We start from the raw sequence: 19,676 nt of genomic DNA, 5'->3' as shown, positions 1-19,676 counted from the left end.
TGTGTCAGCACAGGTCTCATTTATAGCTTCACGGTCGTTATTGGTTTATTGTTTTTGTATTCAGTGTTCAGTACTTTCTTTAATTAAATGTTCACTATGAACACATACCACGCCGCATTTTGGTCCTCTGATCCTTCTCGCCTCTCCTCTTGACAACTATCACGGATTACAAAGGGAAACCCAGCCGCGAGCTGCCCAGTGATGCTGTTCCGGATGACATAGAGGCACAGAATACATTAGAGGGAAAAAATAAAATAAAGCAAACTGTATGGAACATAGTGGAAAATGCACCAATATCTTTATTCATCTTGAAGATAGAGATGCGACCAAAAATAACTTACTGAAACTTGTTAGAAATGACAGAGTCAACCATGATTCACCAACCATGATTCACCAACCATGATTCACCAACCATGATTCACCAACCATGATTCACCAATCATGATTCACCAATCATGATTCACCAACCATGATTCACCAACCATGATTCACCAACCATGATTCACCAATCATGATTCACCAATCATGATTCACCAACCATGATTCACCAACCATGATTCACCAATCATGATTCACCAACCATGATTCACCAACCATGATTCACCAACCATGATTCACCAATCATGATTCACCAACCATGATTCACCAACCATGATTCACCAATCATGATTCACCAATCATGGTTCACCAATCATGATTCACCAACCATGATTCACCAACCATGATTCACCAATCATGATTCACCAATCATGGTTCACCAATCATGATTCACCAACCATGATTCACCAACCATGATTCACCAATCATGATTCACCAACCATGATTCACCAATCATGATTCACCAACCATGATTCACCAACCATGATTCACCAACCATGATTCACCAATCATGATTCACCAATCATGATTCACCAATCATGGTTGATAATAGTTTGAAAGATAATGTAAATAATGTGAAATTAACAGCTGTACAGAAAGACTCATCTGTAGGCCAAATTACAGAGGAGGAACTTCTTCATGCAATTAAAGCCTTTAAGTCCGGGAAAAGCAGTTGAGGTATACCAAACCTTTTTGGAAATGTCAAAAACAGTTAGTAGAAACATGTCAAATGATGTATTGGATCAATATTTAGGATGTTTCTAACATAAATCTTCAATAATGTTCCAACCGGAGAATTCCATTGTCTTCAGAAGTGAGATGGAACAGAGCTCCCTCTCATGTGAACACGCATGGTCAGAGCATGGTCAGCTTATGGCAGTCCTTACTCATTCCCTTCTCCTTCGGCCCCACTTCACAGTAGAAGCATCAGACAAGGTTCTAAAGACTGTTGATATCTAGTGGAAGCATTAGGAAGTACAACATGACCAATATCCCACTGTATCTTCAATAGGAGCTGAGTTGAAAAACGACCAACCTCAGATTTCCCACTTCCTGGTTGGATTTTTTCTTGGGTTTTTGCCTGCCATATGAGTTATTTTATACTCACAGACATCATTCAAACAGTTTTAGAAACTTCAGAGTGGTGTCTATCCAAATATACTAATAATATGCATATTCTAGCTTTTATGGCTTTGTAGCAATTGTGTGCAGCTCTCAGCTGGTTTTGGCATGGAGCAGCTCACAGAAGGATGACATTGGTAGCAGGTAGTGTAGGAAAGATGTTTAAACGTATGACATCTACCAGTAAATGCTAACTAAGGCAACAATGGGTATGTAAACCAGGTATTGAAAAGGTTTGGTCTGAAGTGTTGGTTAGTAGGCTATTTGTAATGCGCAATTGCCATCATAGGCTGTTCGCATCAGGGGTGTAGACATGGATGAGCTTGGGGAGACAGTCCCTGACAGGCCCAACCAATCAGATTGATGTGGTTTATAGCGTTGACTTAGACTATCACATATTTATTTATTTTCTATATAAAAAAAAAATTGATTTTGATTTTGAGAGTGGGAACTTTTTGGCAAAATTTAACTTCTCCAGGCAATACACCACCAGACAGGGCTGATGGAAGGACAGCAGACACACACAGCATGATGGTAAACACCACTACACCACCAGACAGGGCTGATGGAAGGACAGCAGACACACACAGCATGATGGTAAAGCACCACTACACAGGGATGATCACAGCATGATGGTAAAGCACCACTACACCACCAGACAGGGCTGATGGAAGGACAGCAGACACACACAGCATGATGGTAAAGCACCACTACACCACCAAACAGGGCTGATGGAAGGACAGCAGTCACACACAGCATGATGGTAAAGCACCACTACACCACCAGACAGGGCTGATGGAAGGACAGCCGACACACACAGCATGATGGTAAAGCACCACTACACAGGGATGATGGAAGGACAGCAGACACACACAGCATGATGGTAAAGCACCACTACACCACCAGACAGGGCTGATGGAAGGACAGCAGACAAAAGCATGATTGCACCACTACACCACCAAACAGGGCTGATGGAAAGACAGCAGTCACACACAGCATGATGGTAAAGCACCACTACACCACCAAACAGGGCTGATGGAAGGACAGCAGTCACACACGGCATGATGGTAAAGCACCACTACACCACCAAACAGGGCTGATGGAAGGACAGCAGACACACACAGCATGATGGTAAAGCACCACTACACCACCAGACAGGGCTGATGGAAGGACAGCAGTCACACACAGCATGATGGTAAAGCACCACTACACCACCAGACAGGGCTGATGGAAGGACAGCAGTCACACACAGCATGATGGTAAAGCACCACTACACCACCAAACAGGGCTGATGGAAGGACAGCAGTCACACACAACATGATGGTAAAGCACCACTACACCACCAAACAGGGCTGATGGAAGGACAGCAGTCACACACAGCATGATGGTAAAGCACCACTACACCACCAAACAGGGCTGATGGAAGGACAGCAGACACACACAGCATGATGGTAAAGCACCACTACACCACCAGACAGGGCTGATGGAAGGACAGCAGACACACACAGCATGATGGTAAAGCACCACTACACCACCAGACAGGGCTGATGGAAGGACAGCAGACACACACAGCATGATGGTAAAGCACCACTACACCACCAGACAGGGCTGATGGAAGGACAGCAGACACACACAGCATGATGGTAAAGCACTACTACACCACCAGACAGGGCTGATGGAAGGACAGCAGACACACACAGCATGATGGTAAAGCACCACTACACCACCAAGCAGGGCTGATGGAAGGACAGCGGTCACACACAGCATGATGGTAAAGCACCACTACACCACCAAGCAGGGCTGATGGAAGGACAGCAGACACACACAGCATGATGGTAAAGCACCACTACACCACCAGACAGGGCTGATGGAAGGACAGCAGACACACACAGCATGATGGTAAAGCACCACTACACCACCAGACAGGGCTGATGGAAGGACAGCAGACACACACATCATGATGGTTACACCACCAGACAGGGCTGATGGAAGGACAGCGGTCACACACAGCATGATGGTAAAGCACCACTACACCACCAAGCAGGGCTGATGGAAGGACAGCAGACACACACAGCACGATGGTAAAGCACCACTACACCACCAGACAGGGCTGATGGAAGGACAGCAGACACACACAGCAGATGGTAAAGCACCACTACACCACCAGACAGGGCTGATGGAAGGACAGCAGACACACACAGCATGATGGTTACACCACCAGACAGGGCTGATGGAAGGACAGCAGACACACACAGCATGATGGTAAAGCACCACTACACCACCAGACAGGGCTGATGGAAGGACAGCAGACACACACAGCATGATGGTAAAGCACCACTACACCACCAGACAGGGCTGATGGAAGGACAGCAGTCACACAGCATGATGGTAAAGCACCACTACACCACCAAACAGGGCTGATGGAAGGACAGCAGTCACACACAGCATGATGGTACCACTACACCAAAGCAGGGCTGATGGAAGGACAGCAGACACACAACGATGTTCAAGGATAAGCATAAGAATACAGCTATTACTTCCCATTGCAAAACAACATTTCACAATTAAGTAATTTCACACAAAGTAACCAGTGTCCTAAAGTTCATAGTGGAGCTGACAACGTTTGAACTACTTTGCAGATATGAAACAAACAGATTGTAATATCAGTCAAAAATATAACATTCACAGTTACAAAACCGAATTCAAACAGGGTTTTAAAAATAGGTTATATTTCACTCAACGTTCCATGGCGTACACTAACTCTAACCCTAACCCCTAACCCTAACCCTAACCCTAACCCCTAACCCTAACCCTAACCCTAACCCTAACCCTAACCCCTAACCCTAACCCTAACCCACACTAAGGCATTGTTGGCAGAATAGATGGACGTAGTTCAATGCATGATTAATATAATTCACCAATACATTTCTTGATAATCCAAAGAATACTGCTATCAGGTGGTAAATCACAGCTGGCCTGGTACATCGTCTACTGCCTCCATTCAGGATGCTCTGTTTCAGTTTTAATGACTCAATATTCTGGACCAAAACTGACTAATGTAACTAAGACTAGGGATGTCAATACAATCAAATTAGCAAGGGCAATTTATACATGTTTATTTAACCTTTATTTAACCAGGAAAAGCCCATTGTGACCCAGAGTCTCTTTTTCAAGGGAGACCTGGCCAAGAAGGCAACAACAATCAATACAATACATAATTAAAACATACAACAATACAATACAACATGATCCAGATTAAAACAAGCATTTCCACTCCTCCGTAAACAGAGTCTCCCATCAATATTTTAAATTCATTCAGTGGCACTAACATATCTAGATGAAGCATGGATTGTAGACTATTCCATGAGTCTGGTGCACAAGAAGAGAAAGCAGTCATGCCTAATATTATAAATGTCCCGGAGACCTTAAGTAGCAACCACCTAGCAGACCGGGTATGGTAACTGCTGGTGGTGAAGGAGACCAGACTACAGAGGTAAAGAGGGAGTTTACCCAAAAGGGCTTTGTAGATGAACACATACAAATGTATTTTTCTGCGCATATAAAGTGAGGTCCGACCTACCATTTGGTACAAGGTGCAATGGTGGGTGAGTGACTTGGCATTTGTAATAAAGCGCAAGGATGTGTGATAAACAGAGTCCAGTCTCTGTAAGACAGAGGAGGAAGCATGATAAGCAGAGTCCAGTCTCTGTTAGACAGAGGAGGCTGTATGATAAACAGAGGAGGCTGTATGATAAACAGAGTCCAGTCTCTGTAAGACAGAGGAGACTGCATGATAAACAGAGTCCAGTCTCTGTTAGACAGAGGAGGCTGTATGATAAACAGAGTCTAGTCTCTGTAAGACAGAGGAGGCTGTATGATAAACAGAGTCTAGTCTCTGTCAGACAGAGGAGACTGCATGATAAACAGAGTCCAGTCTCTGTCAGACAGAGGAGGCTGCATGATAAACAGAGTCCAGTCTCTGTTAGACAGAGGAGGCTGCATGATAAACAGAGTCCAGTCTCTGTCAGACAGAGGAGGCTGCATGATAAACAGAGTCCAGTCTCTGTTAGACAGAGGAGGCTGTATGATAAACAGAGTCCAGTCTCTGTAAGACAGAGGAGGCTGTATGATAAACCGAGTCCAGTCTCTGTAAGACAGAGGAGGCTGCATGATAAACAGAGTCCAGTCTCTGTCAGACAGAGGAGGCTGCATGATAAACAGAGTCCAGTCTCTGTTAGACAGAAGAGGCTGTATGATAAACAGAGTCCAGTAAGACTCTGTAAGATAAACAGAGGCAAAAGATAGAGGACTGATAAACAGAGTCCAGTCTCTGTAAGACAGAGGAGGCTGTATGATAAACAGAGTCCAGTCTCTGTAAGACAGAGGAGGCTGTATGATAAACAGAGTCCAGTCTCTGTAAGACAGAGGAGGCTGCATGATAAACAGAGTCCAGTCTCTGTTAGACAGAGGAGGCTGCATGATAAACAGAGTCCAGTCTCTGTCAGACAGAGGAGGCTGCATGATAAACAGAGTCCAGTCTCTGTTAGACAGAGAGGCTGTATGATAAACAGAGTCCAGTCTCTAAGACAGAGGAGGCTATGATAAACAGAGTCCAGTCTCTGTTAGACAGAGGAGGCTGCATGATAAACAGAGTCCAGTCTCTGTCAGACAGAGGAGGCTGCATGATAAACAGAGTCCAGTCTCTGTTAGACAGAGGAGGCTACATGACAAACAGAGTCCAGTCTCTGTCAGACAGAGGAGGCTGCATGATAAACAGAGTCCAGTCTCTGTAAGACAGAGGAGGCTGCATGATAAACAGAGTCCAGTCTCTGTAAGACAGAGGAGGCTGCATGATAAACAGAGTCCAGTCTCTGTAAGACAGAGGAGGCTGCATGATAAACAGAGTCCAGTCTCTGTCAGACAGAGGAGGCTGCATGATAAACAGAGTCCAGTCTCTGTCAGACAGAGGAGGCTGCATGATAAACAGAGTCCAGTCTCTGTAAGACAGAGGAGGCTGTATGATAAACAGAGTCCAGTCTCTGTAAGACAGAGGAGGCTGCATGATAAACAGAGTCCAGTCTCTGTTAGACAGAGGAGGCTGCATGATAAACAGAGTCCAGTCTCTGTAAGACAGAGGAGGCTGTATGATAAACAGAGTCCAGTCTCTGTAAGACAGAGGAGGCTGCATGATAAACAGAGTCCAGTCTCTGTAAGACAGAGGAGGCTGCATGATAAACAGAGGAGGTTGCATGCATATACAACAAGTCACCATAATCAACTACAGAGAGAAAAGTGGCCTGAACAAGCTTCTTTCTAGCCATAAGCGGGAAGCAAACCTTATTACGAAAATAAAAACCCAATTTTAATTTAAGCTTCCTCACAAGATTATCCATAATAACTTTAAGGGCCAACTTGTCATCCAACCATATACCTACAGTTGAAGTCAGAAGTTTACATACACCTCAGCCAAATACATTTAAACGCAGTTTTTCACAACTCCTAACATTTAATCCTAGTAAAAATTCCCTGTCTTAGGTCAGATAGGATCACAACTTTATTTTAAGAATGTGAAATGTCAGAATAATAGTACAGAATGATTTATTTGAGCTTTTATTTTGTTTCATCACATTCCCAGTGGGCCAGAAGATTTCATACACTCATTTAGTATTAGGTAGCATTGACTTAAAATTGTTTAACTTGGACACATTTTACTGTGGATATAGATATTTTTGTACCTGTTTCCTCCAGCATCTTCACAAGGTCCTTTGCTGTTGTTCTGGGATTGATTTGCACTTCTCGCACCAAAGAACGTCCATCTCTAGGAGACAGAACGCGTCTCCTTCCTGAGCGGTATGGAGGCTGCGTAATCCCATGGTGTTTATACTTGCGTACTATTATTTGTACAGATGAACGTGGTACCTTCAGGCATTTGGAAATTGCTCCCAAGGATGACTTAGTCTTGTGGAGGAAGAAAAAAAACATTGTGAGGTCTTGCCTGATTTCTTTTGATTTTCCCATGATGTCAAGCAAAGAGGCACTGAGTTTGAAGGTAGGCCTTGAAATAAATCCACAGATAGACCGGTGAAATTGCAAAGCGCGAAATTCAAACTAAAGAATTATAAATGTTTAACTTTCATAAAATCACAAGTGTAATACATCAAAATAAAGCTTAACTTCTTGTTAATCCAGCCGCTGTGTCAGATTTCAAAAAGGCTCTTACGGCGAAAGCACACCATGCGATTATTTGAGGACAGCGCCCCGCATACAAAAGCATGAAAAACATATTTCAACCAGATAGGTGCGCCACGGAAGTAAGAAATAGTGATATAATAGACGCCTTAACTTTGATGATCTTCTTCTGTTGGCACTCCAAAAGGTCCCAGATACATCACAAATGGTCCTTTTGTTCAATAATGTCCTTCTTTAAATCCATAAAAACTCAATTTATCTGGTGCGATTCAGTCAATAATCCACCCAGTTTCCCTCCTTCAAAATGGATACAAAATTAGTCCCAAACGTTACTAATAAACTTTTCCAAACAGGTCAAACAACGTTTATAATCAAACCTTAGGTACCCTAATCCATAAATAAACAATAAAATTTCAGACGGAGAATCGTTATTGTCTTTACCGCAGAAAAATACCAAAGAACGCACTCACTTCCACGCGCTTGAAAACATTACAGCCAAAATGGGAGCCACCTAGAACAACTACAATTTCTGGCTCATTTTTCCAAAAACCAGCATGAAACTCTTTCTAAAGACTGTTGACACCTAGTGGAAGCCCTAGGAATTGCAGTCTGAGAGGATTTAGCCTTATAATACAAGTGACAGCCATTGAAAACAGTGCTAGGCTGAAAATGTGTTTTTTTGGGATGGTTTGTCCTCAGGGTTTCACCTGCCATATCAGTTCTGTTATACTCAACAACAACAAAAAACAGTTTTAGAAATGTTAGAGTGTTTTCTATCCAAATCTACCAATTATATGCATTACCTTAGCTTCTGGGCCTGAGTAACAGGCAGTTTACTTTGGGCACACTTTTCATCCGGACATGAAAATGCTGCCCACTACGCAAGAGAGGTTAACAAGGTTGACAAAATCAGGACAAGAGTCGCTTTCCAAAGAGATATCCTGGATTATAACATATTCTGTTTCTAGCTGAGGACATGCTGTAGGAGTCCGTACAGCCAAAAGTATTTTCAGTGCATCGCACCGACAGGAATAAACATCTCTTCGGTAAGAAGAAGGGCAGGGGTGTATGTTTCATGATTAAAGACTCATGGTGTAATTGTAACAACATACAATAACTCAAGTCCTTTTGTTCACCTGACCTGGAATTCCTCACAATCAAATGCCGACCGTATTATCTCCCAAGAGAAATCTCCTGGGGTTATTGTCACAACCGTGTATATCCCCCCGCAAGTGGATATCAAAACGGCCATCAAGTAACTTTACTGAACTTTATCCAAACTAGAAACCATATATCCAGAGACTGCATTTATTGTAGCTGGGGATTTTAACAAAGCTCATTTTAGAACAAGGCTACCTAAATTCTATCAGCATATCGATTGTAGTACATGCTCAACCATTGCTACTCGAACTTCCCGCGATGCCCTCCCCCACCCTCCTTTTTGCAAATCTGACCATGATTCCATCTTGTTACTCCCATCCTATAGGCAGAAACTAAAACAGGAAGCACCCGTGCTTAGGTCTATCCAACGCTGGTCTGACCAATCGGATTCCATGCTTCAAGATTGCTTCGATCACGTGGACTGGGATATGTTCCGGGTAGCCTCAGAGAACAACATTGACGTATACGCTGACTCGGTGAGCAAGTTTATATTTTATGGAGATGTTGTACCCACTGTGACTATTAAAACCTTCCCAAACCAGAAACTGTGGATTGATGGCAGCATTCGCGCAAAACTGAAAGTACGTAACACTGCATTTAATCATGGTAAGGCGACTGGAAACATGGCCGAATACAAACAGTGTAGTTATTCCCTCCGTAATGCAATCAAACAAGCAGTGTCAGTATAGAGACAAAGTGGAGTCGCAATTCAACGGCTCAAACACGAGAAGTATGTGGCAGGGTCTATAGACAATCACGGATTCCAAAAAGAAAACCAGCCCCGTCGCAGACATCGACGTCTTGCTCATAGACAAATTTAAACAACTTCTTTGCGCGCTTTGAGGACAATAAAGTGGCACAGACGCAGCTCGCTACCAAAGACTGTGGGCTCTCCTGTTAACCCTCGCAAGGCTGCCGGCCCAGACGGCTTCCCTAGCCGTGTCCTCAGAGCAGACCAGCTGGTTGGTGTGTTTACGGACATATTCAATCAATCCCTATCACAGTCTGCTGTTCTCACATGCTTCAAGATGGTCACCACTGTTCCTGTTCCCAAGAAAGCTAAGGTAACTGAACTAAATTAATATCGCCCCGTAGCACTCACTTCTGTCATCATAAAGTGCTTTGAGAGACTAGTTAAGGATCATATCACCTCCACCCTACCTCACCCTAGACCCACTCCATTTTGCTTACCGCCCCAATAGGTCCACAGACGATGCAATCGCCATCACACTACACACTGCCCTATCCCATCTGGACAAGAGGAATACCTATGTAAAAATGCTGTTCATTGACTACTGCTCAGCATTCAACACCATTGTACCCTCCAAACTCATCATTAAGCTTGAGACCCTGGGTCTCGACCTCGCCCTGTGCAACTGGGTCCTGGACTTCCTGATAGGCCACCCCCAGGTGGTGAAGGTAGAAACATCTCCACTCCGCTGATCCTCAATACTGGGGCCCCACATGGGTGCATTCTCAGCCCCCTCCTCTACTTCTAGTTCACCCACGACTGCGTGGCCATGGATGGCTCTATCTTAACCATCAAGTTTGCAGACGACACTACAGTGGTAGGCTTGATTACCAACAACGTCAAGACAGCCTACAGGGAGAAGGTGAGGGCCCTTGGAGTGTGGTGTCAGGAAAATAACCTCTCACTCAACGTTAGCAAAACAAAAGAGATGATTGTGGACTTCAAGAAACAGCAATGGGAGCACATCCCTATCCACATCAACGGGACAGCAGTGTAGAAGGTGGAAAGTTTAAAGTTCCTTGTTGTACATTTCACTGACAAACTGAAATGGTCCATGCACACAGATAGTGCCTCTTCAACCTTAAGGAGGCTGAAAAAATGTAGCTTGTCTCCGAAAACCCTCACTAACTTTTACAGGTGCACAATTGAGAGCATCCTGTCGGGCTTTATCACCGCCTGGTATGGCAACTGCACCGCCCTCAACAGCAGGGCTCTTCAGAGGGTGGTGCGGTCTGCACAGCGCATCACCAGGGGCAAACTACCTACCCTCCAGCATACCTTACAACACCCAATGTCACAGGAAGGCCATAAAGATCATCATGACAACAACCACCCGAGCCACTGCCTGTTCACCCCGCTTCCATCCACCCCGCTGCCTATTCCCTTGTTACTCTCCAGATCCACAGTGATTTGTGCTGAGCAGCCTGAGCAGCCTGCTATTCCCTTGTTACTCTCCAGGTCCACAGTGATTTGTGCTGAGCAGCCTGCTATTCCCCTCAGCTATTAGGACAGCTCCCCTTCTGCTCAATCCACAGGTTGCCCAAACCATACAACTGTCGAGATCACATTGGCTCTGCTCTGCTCTGCCTGAGACATCTCCAGTTCACCCCTGTGGTAGCATCTCTGCCTGCCTGACAGACTGTCTCTTCTAGCCGGGGTTCTTTAACAGAAAGAGAGAGAGACATACAAAGTGACAGGAAGCAGCAACGTCCTACCCATTTATATCTCTGCAGGTATGAAACTCAGATGGACTGACTTCATTCTGTTAGAGAAAAGGATAGAAAAACCCTCTATACCCTCTGCCGTACTGTAGGATACTGGCTCATCTCTCTGCTTGTTGCACAGGGGAGACAAAGTGCTGTGGCTTAGTACAACCGGAGCTGTTCCACTAGTCAACATCAACAGGCTGCAGTCCTTGTTTTTAACATACATCCTTCTTCCTTCATGCAGTTGAATCCAGTAGGAAAGCACTGCTGCAATTAGTCTGATTAATCAGGCTGTGATACTCAATTAATTGCTATATAAAGCATGAGACAAACATTGTGGAAATGTTGCTTAGAAGCCAGAATGTTTCATAAAATTACATTAAAAATGACTCTACCGGTTGTCTGTGCAATTTGTCCTTCAGCTGCTCGAAAATCGAGACAAAATATCCAAAGGAAAGTATTGTTTATCCAACTCATTAGAGAGCCTGAATGCCAAGCGTCACATCTGGAGGAAACCTGGCACCATCCCTACGGTGACGGCAGCATCATGCTATGGGGATGTTTTTCAGCGGCAGGAACTGGGAGACTAGTCAGGATCGAGGGGACTGAGTAATGTAAAGAGAGATCCTTGATGAAAACCTGCTCCAGAGCACTCAGGACCTGAGCCGAAGGTTCACCTTCCAACAAGACAACGTCCCTAAGCACACAGCCAAGACAATGCAGGATTGTCCTTGAGTGGCCAAACCAGAGCCCTGACTTAAACCCGATCGAACATCTCTGTAGAGACCTGAAAGTAGCTGTGCAGCGACGCTCCCCATCCAACCTGACAGCTTGAGAGGATCTACAGAGAAAAACGGGAAAAACTCCCTAAATACAGGTGTACCTTGCAAGCTCGAACCAGAATAGAAAGAGGAGTGGGAGGCCCCGGTGCACAACTGAGCAAGAGGACAAGTACATTAGAGTGTCTAGTTTGAGAAACAGATGCCTCACAAGTCCTCAACTGGCAGCTTCATTAAATAGTATCAGCAAAACACCAGTCTCAACGTCAACAGTGAAGAAGCGACTCTGGGATGTTGGCCTTCGAGGCGGAGTTCCTCTGTCCAGTGTCTGTGTTCTTTTGCCCATCTTAATCTTTTATTTTTATTGGCCAGTCTGAGATATGGCTTTTTCTTTGCAACTCTGCCTAGAAGGCCAGCATCCTGTCGTTCTGAGCAAGGCAGTTAACCCACTGTTCCACAGGGACGTGGATGTCGATTATGGCAGCCCCCCACACCTCTCTGATTCAGAGGGGTTAAATGCGGAAGACACATTTCAGTTCAATGCATTCAGTTGTACAACTGACTAGGAATCCCCCTTTATCTTTACTAGGGATGGGTACCGGTAATCAAATATTAGAACGGACGTTAGTATTTGATTAATCAGGGAAAACATTTTTTTTTTACAGCTTTGTCTAAAATGTATAATAAAAATATATATGTGAGATTTTTATTTATCTAGGCAAGTCAGTTAAGAACACATTTTTAATTTCAATGACAGCCTAGGAACAGTGGGTTAAATGCCTGTTCAGGGGCAGAACAACAGATTTGTACCTTATGAGCTCAGGGATTTGAACTTGCAACCTTCCAGTTACTAGTACAACACTCTAACCACTAGGCTACATATCCCACCAAGATAGATAAAACATATTCCCCGGGAGCCTATACACCTGTAGCTTGTTATTGTCGTCAATCAAAACCGTGCTACAGTCAGAGGACAGCTAGTGAACTGGGAGATATCTAGTCAATGCAAAATGCAATTAAAATTAAAACCTAATTCAGTTGGCTAAATGACAAGGAGCTACAATGATAAACCAACAGGTAGGCTGTTGTTTAATATGAATGGAATTGTTGTTGACATTGGACAGGGAGCACAGCAAAATACTTTTACATGTACAAGTTAGTCATTTAGCAGACTCTCCTACCCAGAGAAACTTTCAGTAGTGATTATATACATTTTATAGCTGGCTACTTTAGCTAGCTTCTTTACAACGATTTAATGCAGTCAAGAAAGGCCCTACCAGATGGTATGGTATATATCTTTATGACAGCAACAAGTATGTCCAACTAGCACGAGTCGGTTTAGAAACATTCTCTCTGTCTCTCTGTCTCTCTCTCTCTCTCTCTCTCTCTCTCTCTCTCTCTCTCTCTCTCTCTCTCTCTCTCTCTCTCTCTCTCTCTCTCTCTCTCTCTCTCTCTCTCTCTCTCTCTCTCTCTCTCTCTCTCTCTCTCTCTCTCTCTCTGTCTCTCTCTCTCTATCCGTACTGAGCTAAAGACTAGAACTGCCACTTTCAAGGAGCGGGACACTAATCCGGACATTCATAAGAAATTCCACTCTGCCCTCAGTCAAACCATCAAACAGGCAAAGCATCAATAAAGGAATAAAATCGAATCCTACTACGCCGGGTCTGACACTCGTCAGATGTGTCAGGGCTTGAAAAATATTACAGACTACAAAGGGAAATCCAGCCACGAGCTGCCCAGAAACGCTAGCCTACCAGACGAGCTAAATGCCTTTTATGCTCGCTTCGAGGCAAGCAACACTGAAGCATGCATGAGAACATCAGTGTGATCTCTGTAACCGATATGAGCCATTTAAACAGGTCAACATTCAGAAAGCAACGGGCCAGACGGATTACCAGGCATGTCAGAGGAAGGCCCAAAAACTTGTCAAAGATTCCAGTCACCCAAGTCATAGACTGTTCTCTTTGGTATCGCACGGCAAGCGGTACCGGAGTGCCAAGTCTAGGACCAAAAGCTCCTTAACAGCTTCTACCCCCCAAGCCTATAAGACTGCTGAACAATTGATCAAATGGCCACCAAACTATTTATATCGACTCCCCCCCATTTGTTTTTTACAGTGCTGATACTTGCTGTTTATTATCTATGCATAGCCACCTCACAAATTACCTTGATTGACTCAAATGGCCTGTATATAGCCCGTTATTGTTATGTAACTATATATATATTTTTTTACTTTAGTTTATTTAGTAAATATTTTCTTAACTCTATTTCTTGAACTGCATTGTTAGTTAAGGGCTTGTAAGCATTTAACAGTAAGGTCTACAACTGTTGTATTCGGCGCAAGTGACAAATACATCAGATAACCTGGCCTCCACAATCACCCGACCTCAACCCAGTTGAGATGGTTTGGGTTAAGTTGGACTGCAGATGGAAGAAAAAGCAGCCAACAAGTGCTCAGCATATGTGGGAACTCCTTCAAGACTGTTGGAAAAGCATTCCAGGTGAAGAAGTAGGAGAGAATGCAAAGAGTGTGCAAAGCTGTCATCAAGGCAAAGGGTGGCTGGCTACATTGAGGAATCTCAAATATGAATTATATTTTGATTTGTTTAACACTTTTTTGGTTACTACATGATTCCATGTGCGTTATTTAATAATTTTGATGTCTTCACTATTATTCTGCAATGTAGTAAAAAGAAAGAAAAACCCTTGAATGAGTAGGTGTGTCTGGTATTGTAAGTAGTCACACCACTGAGTCAAAACATGTTAGAATCCCCTTTGGCAGCGATTACAGCTGTGAGTCTTTCTGGGTAAGTCTCTAAGAGTGATTACAGCTGTGAGTCTTTCTGGGTAAGTCTAAGAGTGATTACAGCTGTGAGTCTTTCTGGGTAAGTCTCTAAGAGTGATTACAGCTGTGAGTCTTTCTGGGTAAGTCTAAGAGTGATTACAGCTGTGAGTCTTTCTGGGTAAGTCTATAAGAGTGATTACAGCTGTGAGTCTTTCTTTCTAAGTGTGATTACAGCTATGAGTCTTTCTGGGTAAGTCTAAGAGTGATTACAGCTGTGAGTCTAAGTTCTAAGAGTGATTACAGTATGAGTCTTTCTGGGTAAGTCTAAGAGTGATTACAGCTATGAGTCTTTCTGGGTAAGTCTAAGAGTGATTACAGCTATGAGTCTTTCTGGGTAAGTCTCTAAGAGTGATTACAGCTGTGATTAACTAAGAGCTGTGAGTGTTTCTGGGTAAGTCTCTAAGAGTGATTACAGCTTGAGTCTTTCTGGGCAAGTCTAAGAGTGATTGAGTCTTTCTGGGTAAGTCTCTAAGTGTGATTACAGCTGTGAGTCTTTCTGGGTAAGTCTCTAAGAGTGATTACAGCTGTGAGTCTTTCTGGGTAAGTATCTAAGAGTGATTACAGCTGTGAGTCTTTCTGAGTCTTTCTGGGTAAGTCTAAGAGTGTAAGTCTAAGAGTGTGATTACAGTGATTACAGCTGTGAGTCTTTCTGGGTAAGTATCTAAGAGTGATTACAGCTGTGAGTCTGGGTAAGTCTAAGAGTGATTACAGCTGTGAGTCTTTCTGGTGATTACAGCTGTGAGTCTTTCTAAGTCTCTAAGAGTGATTACAGCTGTGAGTCTTTCTGGGTAAGTCTCTAAGAGTGATTACAGCTGTGAGTCTTTCTGGGTAAGTATCTAAGAGTGATTACAGCTGTGAGTCTTTCTGGGTAAGTCTAAGAGTGATTACAGCTGTGAGTCTTTCTGGGTAAGTCTCTAAGAGTGATTACAGCTAGGAGTCTTTCTGGGTAAGTCTCTAAGAGTGATTACAGCTAGGAGTCTTTCTGGGTAAGTCTCTAAGAGTGATTACAGCTAGGAGTCTTTCTGGGTAAGTCTCTAAGAGTGATTACAGCTAGGAGTCTTTCTGGGTAAGTCTCTAAGAACTTTGCACACGTGGATTTTACAATATTTCCATGTTATTATTTAAACAATTCTTCACGCTCTGTTAGGTTGATCGTTGATCATTACTAGACAGCCATTTTCAAGTGTTGCTATAGATTTTCAAGCCGATTTAAGTCAAAACTGTAACTAGGCCATTCAGGAACATTCAATGTCGCCTTGGTTAGCAACTCCAGTGTATATTTGGCCTTGTGTTTTAGGTCATTGCCCTACTGAAAGGTGAATATCTCCCAGTGTCTGGTGGAAGACTGAACCAGGTTTTGTAGGATTTTGCCTGTGCTCTTTTCCCTTTCTTTTTATCCCAAAACAACTCCCTAATCCTTGCCGATGACACCCATAACATGATGCAGCCACCACCATGCTTGAAAATATGAAGAGTCGGTCTCCTTGATGTGTTTGATTTGCCCCAAACATAATGCTTTGTATTCAGGACAAAAAAAATGAATTGCAGACCAGATGCATGTTTTGGAATTTTTTGTCATCTGTTCAGGCTTCCTTCTTTTCACTCTGTCATTTAGGTTAGTATTGGGCTCCCGAGTGGTGCAGCGGTCTAAGGCACTGCATCTCAGTGCTAGAGGCGTCACTACAGACACCCCGGTTTGAATCCAGGCTGAATCCAGGCTGTATCACAACCGGCCGTGATTAGGAGTCCCATAGGGCGGAGCACAATTGGCCCAGCGTCCAGGTTTGGCCGAGCGTCCAGGTTTGTAAATAAGAATTTGTTCTTAAATGACTTGCCTACATAAATAAAGGTTAAATAAAAAATGTAAAATTGTGGAGTTAGCTATCGTTTTGTTGATCTATCCTCAGTTTTCTCCTGTCACAGCTATTAATCTCTGTAAGTGTTTTAAAGTCACTATTGGCCTCATGGTGAAATCGCTAAGGGATTTCCCTCCTCTCCGTCAACGGAGTCAGAAAGGACGCCTGTATCTTTGTAGTGACTGAGCCTAATTAATAACTTCACCATGCTCAAAGGGATATTTATTGCCTGCATTTTTTTGGACCCATCTACCAATAGGTGCGGCAGGGTAGCCTAGTAGTTAGAGCGTTGGACTAGTAACCGGAAGGTTGCAAGTTCAAACCCCCGAGCTGACAAGGTACAAATCTGTCGTTCTGCCCCTGAACAGGCAGTTAACCCACAGTTCCTAGGCCGTCATTGAAAATAAGAATTTGTTCTTAACTGACTTGCCTAGTTAAATAAAGGTAAAATAAATAGGTGCCCTTCTTCAAAAGGCATTGGAAAACCTCCCTGATCTTTGTGGTCCAATCTGTGTTTGAAAGTCACTGCTCAACTGAGGGACCTTACAGATAATTGTATGTGTGCGGTACAAAGACGAGTTAGTCATTCAAAAATCATATTAAAAACTATTAACACACATAGAGTGAGTCCATGCAACTTATTTAATTTTGCCATAACAAAGGGGTTGAATACTTATTGACTCAAAGACATTTCAGCTTTACATTTGTTATTAATTTGACATTTCAATTTTTTGACATTATGGGTTATTGTCTGTAGGTCAGTGACATCTCAATGTAATATAAGTCGCTCTGGATAAGAGCGTCTGCTAAATGACTTAAATGTAAATGTAAATGTAAATATATTTCAGGCTGTAACACAACAACATGTGGAACAAGTCAAGTAGTGTGAATACTTCCTGTCGTCAATGTAACTAATTAGCACAGGTGTTGTCTTCCATCTGTTTCCCATCAACCAGCGCTGTAACACGGATGTATGGCGGTGTGGGAACACTAACCCTAGAAAGGTGTGTATCAATTTAACCTTTTGTTTTTTATTAGTAGTATTTTTTGCTTATATGAAGGATAAGGTCCCTATGCTTCCAACACCGTACAGTAAGTGATGGGTGTTAATGTTCAGACTGAGCGTCGGGGATCTTAATTAACATCCCGACAGAAAAAGCCTTCGTCCAATGACTCTTATGTGTAATGTAATGAATTGAGAGTCATAATGTAATGAATTGAGAGTCATAATGTAATGAACTGAGAGTAATACTGTAATGAACTGAGAGTCATAATGTAATGAACTGAGAGTCATAATGTAATGAACTGAGAGTAATACTGTAATGAACTGAGAGTCATAATGTAATGAACTGAGAGTCATAATGTAATGAACTGAGAGTCATAAAGTAATGAACTGAGAGTCATAAAGTAATGAACTGAGAGTCATAATGTAATGAATTGAGAGTCATAAAGTAATGAACTGAGAGTCATAATGTAATGAACTGAGAGTCATAATGTAATGAACTGAGAGTCATAATGTAATGAACTGAGAGTAATACTGTAATGAACTGAGAGTCATAATGTAATGAACTGAGAGTCATAATGTAATGAACTGAGAGTAATACTGTAATGAACTGAGAGTCATAATGTAATGAACTGAGAGTCATAATGTAATGAACTGAGAGTCATAATGTAATGAACTGAGAGTCATAATGTAATGAATTGAGAGTCATAATGTAAAAAACTGCGAGTCCTAATGTAATGTACTCTGGACGGCTCTGACTTAGAATACGTGGACAACTACAAATAACTGGGTGTCTGGTTAGACTGTAAACTCTCCTTCCAGACTCACATTAAGCATCTCCAATCCAAAATTAAATCTAGAATCGGCTTCCTATATCGCAACAAAGCATCCTTCACTCATGCTGCCAAACATACCCTCGTAAAACTGACCATCCTACCGATCCTCGACTTCGGTGATGTCATCTATAAAATAGCCTCCAACACTCTACTCAACAAACTGGATGTAGTCTATCACAGTGCCATCCGTTTTGTCACCAAAGCCCCATACACTACCCACCATTGCGACCTGTACGCTCTCATTGGCTAGCTCTCGCTTCATAGTCGTCGCCAAACCCACTGGCTACAGGTAATCTACATGTCGCTGCTAGGTAAAGCCCCGCCTTATCTCAGCTCACTGGTCACCATAGCAGCACCCACTCGTAGCACGCGGTCCAGCAGGTATATCTCACTGGTCATCCCCAAAGCCAATTCTTCCTTTGGTCGTCTTTCCTTCCAGTTCTCTGCTGTCCATGACTGGAACGAATTGCAAACATTTCTGCAGCTGGAGACTCACATCTCCCTCACTAGCTTTAAGCACCAGCTGTCAGAGCAGCTCACAGATCACTGCACCTGAACTTAGCCCATCTGTAAACAGCCCATTTATCTACCTACCTCATCCCCATACTGGTATTTATGTATTCATTTAGCTCCTTTGCACCCCAGTATCTCTACCTGCACATTCATCTTCTGCACATCTACCATTCCAGTGTTTAATTGCTATATTGTAATTACTTCGCCACCATGGCCTATTTATTGCCTTAACTTACCTCATTTGCACTCACTGTATATAGACCTTTTGTTATATTTTGTTCTACTGTATTATTGACTGTATGTTTTGTTTATTCCATGTGTTGTTGTATGTGTCGAATTGCTACACTTTATCTTGGCCAGGTCGCAGTTGCAAATGAGAACTTGTTCTCAACTAGCCTACCTGGTTAAATAAAGGTGAAATAAATAACTAAATAAAATGAACTGAGAGTCATGATAAAAGGGTATGCTGCAACTGTAACCCAGTAGAAAAGCACAGCTGCAACTAAAACCCAGTAGGAAAGCACCTGGCTGTAACTC

At 43.1% G+C, this 19,676-nt stretch overlaps 1 protein-coding gene across 13 annotated transcripts in view; it reads right to left on the bottom strand.

Annotated features, from left to right (window-relative positions):
- The window catches only part of LOC118384038 (neurocalcin-delta A), a 78,902-nt gene that overhangs the window by 58,805 nt on the left and 421 nt on the right, over nucleotides 1–19,676 (bottom strand). The gene's annotated exons all lie outside the window — the stretch shown is intronic.

The sequence above is a fragment of the Oncorhynchus keta genome, chromosome 19 (genome assembly GCF_023373465.1).
Source record: "Oncorhynchus keta strain PuntledgeMale-10-30-2019 chromosome 19, Oket_V2, whole genome shotgun sequence".
Taxonomy (NCBI): Eukaryota; Metazoa; Chordata; class Actinopteri; order Salmoniformes; family Salmonidae; genus Oncorhynchus; species Oncorhynchus keta.
The sequence above is the reverse complement of the archived record's forward strand: the minus strand, read 5'-3'. Positions and strand labels throughout refer to the sequence as shown.